This window comes from Octopus bimaculoides, chromosome 7, assembly GCF_001194135.2.
Source record: "Octopus bimaculoides isolate UCB-OBI-ISO-001 chromosome 7, ASM119413v2, whole genome shotgun sequence".
Classification (NCBI taxonomy): Eukaryota; Metazoa; Mollusca; class Cephalopoda; order Octopoda; family Octopodidae; genus Octopus; species Octopus bimaculoides.
In genome coordinates this window covers 86,483,362-86,489,571 of record NC_068987.1, presented here as the reverse complement: position 1 = coordinate 86,489,571, position 6,210 = coordinate 86,483,362, and positions in this window count along the sequence as shown.

Here is a 6,210-nt window from a genome sequence, read left to right as displayed (position 1 = left end):
CCACGCACACAAACACTCATTCAAACAGCCACACCCACCGATTCTCACATCCCCTTCAGACTCCTGCTACCTCTGACTCACTATTGACACTCCATCTAGGCACGCCTGCAAGTGCGCGCGCGCGTCCCCACCCACCCACGCATTTACACACCTGTCACTATAGCTGCTGACCTCTCAAAGCGTCTTTAACGCACACACACACAATGCCACATCCACGCATTAACACATCTGTTGTAGGTCTACCCGTTCTTAAGCGGGAGAGAACATTATTACAGTTTGACTAGTTTCCTATTTTTCGACTTTACAGAATGTAAGGTATTTTTAGCATTCTAGATATTTTCATGAGCCTTGCGACTGAATGGACTAATAAACCCACCATTTCAAAGAGGCGCTGTTCGGGACTATCCTGTAAACATTATTAGTCCCTTGTTATTTGGCAATGAAATCTGCGTGATAAAATGGGCAAAGAGATACTTCTAATATACGAATTGGTTTGAAGTGAAATACACATGAATTAAATGCAGCGATTAGGAAACCGATAGACTTTGTGTAAGGAAGTTGTGTTGTTGTGGTTAGACTCAGTAGTACAATTTGTAAATTATCGGCCAACCACAAGGCGATGCAGGCAGGCGTTACATTAGGGTATAACATTTAGAAAATCCTAAAATTAAAATCTTATTTCTAATTCACCGGAAGAAAACCGATTTTTTTTTCTTGCATGGTGTAATCGATTGGTTCATCAACAGAAAAACACGTCTGAAATAGATGTAGTGAATGCCATCTGTGTTATTATATATAGAGATACTTACACTTTTTTTTATATATTTACATGTATGAATTTTTTTATGTGTTTGTAAATGTTTATGTGTGTAAAGGACAAAATGTTTTGAATGGTACAACAATGCTCTATAATACAAAAATTGGACTATATACCTAATGTAATTTAGTTATCTATAGTCCGATGATATTTCGGAATACAATTCCTTCTTCAGATATTCTTAGATGGAGTTTCTGCTGAATTTTTATATATTTATAAATTTTCGTGTATATGTATGTATTTATCGATTCTTAGATTCTATGTATGCACTTTGTATACCATGGAGAACTTCGTTAATACGGATTGAATGAATATGTATGTCGGCCTTTGAATTTGCTTTTTCTTCTTAATTTTATATTCCTGAAGTTCTATCAGAGCGCTAATTGGTTGAGCTATATAAAGTGGCTATCTATGTCATTTATTTCTTCATTGTCATATATATATATATATATATATATATATATGTATGTATATATAAATCAGTTTGAAGGAAAATACACATGAATTCAATGCAGCGGTAAGGAAACCGGTCGACTCTGTGTAAAGAGGTTCTGTTGTTGTAGTTGAGCCCAGTAGTACAATTTGTAAATTATCGGCCAACCACAAGGTGATGCAGGCAGACATTACATAGGGGTATAACATTTAGAAACTCCTCCCCATGTTGGCAATGAAAATGATATTAATAAGTTCATGAAACTGTTCTGAGGGATGATTGAAAATAACTTTTGCTGCGACGTACGTATGTTTTAGATTTGAATTTCCAATTGACGTAGTTTGAAACATATCCTTGAAAAGTCTAAAGAAATATTCCAGCAATGTGAAGTGAGGCAACAGTCCGGAAAATTAGTAACATTTATACGATCTGACCGTAAGCAGAGGTTTGAAATTTGATGTAAACTGAACACATTAAATTTAGGTAAAGGCGCGTTAACATTAGTAATTGGTGAATTAAAAAAAACTACCCGTTGTTTTCTGTTGGGCTTAATTTGCATAATATGCTCTAATGACCAATTATTGAACGGTGGCCCTGGACCGTCAATTATGATACTCATTGTTGCAGAGGGTATTAATCGTCAATGAGTATTCAATCAGCACAAAAAATCATCTTTTTCAAAGCATTCCTGTCATAGTTAAAACAAGAATGGTTTGTTGGTACACTGACAAAATGCATAGGTGTTGATGTACAGAAATTTCAACCTGTTCATGTTCGTGTTGAAACTGTAAGTAAAGTTTAAAAAATACCAACGAAATAGCAAATGGAAAAACACAATCTCGATTTCTATGTTTGGTTAATTATTGGAAGCTGCAGGGTGATCGAATTAAGCCATGTTATACATTTTACTGTACAAATAAAAAATTTAGATCTTAGCATCCGTTCTGACTTTAACAATATATGTTCCGAGTGATGATAGTTTATTAGAGGGAACTACATTGGTCACATGCTATCTCTGAAGATTCCAGTGCATATGGACGGGAGAGACTAAGATGTGAGAAACGGAGTTGTGAGAAACAAGATATTTACGCTATACAATGTATCCATGTATCCAGTGGACGTTGTAGGTTAGTAACTAGTCTGAAGTATCGTACAAGGCTGACATCGTCCGAAAGAAAATTTTAAAACAGGTATCCTGTGAGCTATAGGAGAAATAAATTGAGGAAAAACGAAAATGATTACACAACACAATCTGCTGACGGTTCCATTTATATTGTATTGTATCGTTTTCGTTATTTGCATCTTATTTAGAAAAGGGAATCTTGGAGGATGAGCGTAATTAAAAACTGTTGTATAAATTTTATATTTTCTAAGTTCTCTGTCTTATGGGACATTATAAAATATTCCATTTCACGTACGTTCGTTTATTTTATCAGTCTATAGGGATATAAGATATTAAAGCATGTAAATGTCAGAATGTAATCAGAGATTCCTATTCCTGATACGAGAATATAGAGAAAAGACTGGAAATGCGTTTGTAAGTCCCTTTTCTCCATTTTGTTTATTATTTTATATCTGCTGTTGTATTCACAAGTCTTTATTAAACTTGTCAAGCCGTACCCACACGTGCACACACACCATACATTATTTTAAACCTTATAAACGTGGGACTACCTGTCAACTGCTCAATTGTTTCAATAGATTTGCCTGCATCCTCAAAGGTAAAAAAATTAATATATTATGAACACCGCAGCAATAAGAGTATTAATATGACAAAGGAATAAACATGGTGGCACTCCCAGTTGACTGGGGTCTCTAATAAGAAAGCATGATCGATCGCAGTTCCATGGCAAGTGACAACAATACTTGACAGATAAAATGACACAGGGAGAGAAAAATATAGTGAAAGAAAGGCGACGAAATTGGATTTCTTTATAAACCATCATTACTGCGCATTTTACAACGTGTGTAATCGATCTCCAACCCTCTTCAACGATTAAATAAGAAAGAAAGAAATATGAAAAATTTCATTTATTACGTAATTTCCAAACACAGAATTGTATAGAATGATTGCTAAATGCTTCAGCTGTAGACATTATTTACATAATATACGCTATGAAGATTACTACTCAAATAATTTTGAGATAATTAATATAGCCTCAGGTAAACTACACGTAATTCAACTAAAACAGACTTTTACAATTATGACTATCACTTTCTACTTTTAAATTTGATTCTTTAATATCAATGATATCGGCGTCGATATCCTGTTTTATTCTCATATAAGCGGGTACAAACGGGGAAAAAAAAAAGACACACGTGTACAGAAACATATTTACCGTGCCTGTTTTAATATGAGTTTATTGTTGGTTTGATGTATTTTGTGAAGCAAAAGGTTAAAAGTGTTCGATAGTAATTTGATGTTAGAAGTGTACAGAGTTCTTAAAGCGGTTCAACTTCAATGAGCAGGAATGATAATCTGTTATCTTTTATCTCTTACTTGTTTCAGTCATTCGACTGCGGCCATGCTGGGGCAGCATCTTGAAGAATTTATAGTCGAACGCATCGACGCCAGCAATTTTTGTTTTAAGCCTGGGGACATAAAGGTGGAGGGGGAACAAACAAACACACACACACACACACACACACACACACACACACACACACACACATGTATATATATATATATATATATATATATATATATATACGACGGGCTTCTTTCAGTTTTCGTCTTCCAAATCGATCCACAAGGCTTTGGTCGGCCCAAGGCTACAGACATATGGCTCGGAGCGAAGCTTCTTACAACACAGCCACACCTGCACCTATTATGTATATTTTGGGGCTTGATTTTGTTTTGCTAAATGGAATTGTATTATTCGAGTTTATTACCGTATTTAAATCCCAGCAACTCTTTCAAAATCAGTGAAGATGTGCGCTAAAATGTTATTACTTTGTGCTCCCAGTCAGCGCCGCTGTGGGCCTCACAAAATAGAATATGTTCTCGGGATTCGTAAGTCATAAAGTGTGAATGTTATACGATGAAATGTAATTTACAATCGATTGTTTATGTCACACATGAGATTAGCATCGAACAATTGGATTAGACTTAAATATTGTGATGTGAAATATATTAAAAGTATACACGTTCAAAATTGCTTTAGTTTATTGTATGCTCAGCGTATCTAATATTAGTAGATGAGATGTATTGCAATTGATATAAAAAAGAGGGGAAAAAGACATGTGAGGCAGTACTTTCCTGCAATATTGTGATCTGTTTAATTACATTTGACTATTACCGGTTGTAGAATAGATATGAGGTGAACGACAGACAAGTGCAGTTTGTGTGTATTTCATGTTTTCTTTATAACAGCGGTATGTTAGTGCATTATTACATTTGTCCGGAAGCAGCGTTCAAGTTGGCTGGCTTCATCGAACAGTAATATTATATGCTTCTTATTGGAATTGTTTAGATTATGTACCTTTGATGATGTTATTAGCCGAAAGTCTGCTGAAAATACAACAAACTATTCTCCTGAAATCAGCTATTTTATCTTACTCAACTGATGCATAAAGTCGCCCTAAAGTTAATGATATTGAATGGAGATGCATACTGTTGGATAAGTAGCTTTCAGTTCAGTTCACAATGAAATGTAGTTCTTTATTGTCGTATATTAAGCATTTGTTCGTATAGTAGTTGTCACAGTACTGTACCTTGAAATTTTATTCTAAAATCCATCTAAGATGTAACACAATGAACTCTAATATATGCTGGGCATATCGAAGACGGTCATCTGATATATGAGCCACCCAGAAACATATTGAGTTGTAATTGTATAAAATAACACACATTACCTCTTTTATCAATTTCATATTTCTATTGTTATTGACAGTAGATATATGAAAATTCAAATCGACGGCATTGCAATTGAGAATTGAACAGAGGTTACTTAAATCCTGCAAGAAAATAATACACTTGCATAGAATTACACGGGTTATTGCCTCCAAGTAATTCTTATCATACGGTGCTATAGGTTCCATGAAAGCGAATATAGGCGATAAACAGTTGTGGTAATACGACATAATTGAAATATAATTTCATAGACCTCGAAATTACTAATGCATATAAACTATATGTAGATGTGAATGGTGCATGGGGTGTATGAATGGTATTAATTGAAAGGTTAGTAGTGTTCTGTATTAAGTTATGTGTTCATATTGAGTTGTGGAAGATATTTATTGATAAAAGTTGCCTCTTTATTAATTCTTTGTTGTATAAGGTGTTCTGTGAACGTTGATAGAAGGGGAAAATTAGGAAATTAGGATTGATGTTCCTAGCACACCGTTCTACGTGTTCACTGACCTGTATCTGTCTGTATTGTAGGTCGAGGATTTGTTCTTTGTGGCGAGTGGTTCTTCGACGGAGTGATATTCCTGTTTAGCCGATATAATGATTACCACACTCTAAGCATGTATTGGCATAGATTAGATTTTTTCGAGGCACAGGTGAAATTTGATTTAATACTAAATAGTTCACCTTATTTAAAATGGAACTCTGAACCCTCCAAAAGGTGGGTGCTTGTACCACAGTTAGGTCGACCACATTTTTTCACTTTTGGTACCGTTGTTAATGGATATAGTCTTGCACTGGTTAATAGTTTTTTCAATGATTTAGGTTGCATTTTGCTTTTGATAATTTTATGTGTGCCTAAAATTTTGTTCATTGTTTTATCTCCTGTGAGGATGGGTAGATTTTGGATGATAATGGTGAAGGTTTCATTGTTTCTAGGGTTATGTGTGAAGATGTATGAGAGTATTTTAAAGTCTGGTTTAGTATTTCGGCTCACTTCCCTTAATGTTCGTATATTTATTTCTTTAGCTCGTTTAATGCCATCATTTATTAATAATATTGGGTAATGTCTTTTGATTAGTATTCATCTGAGTATATATATATATATAT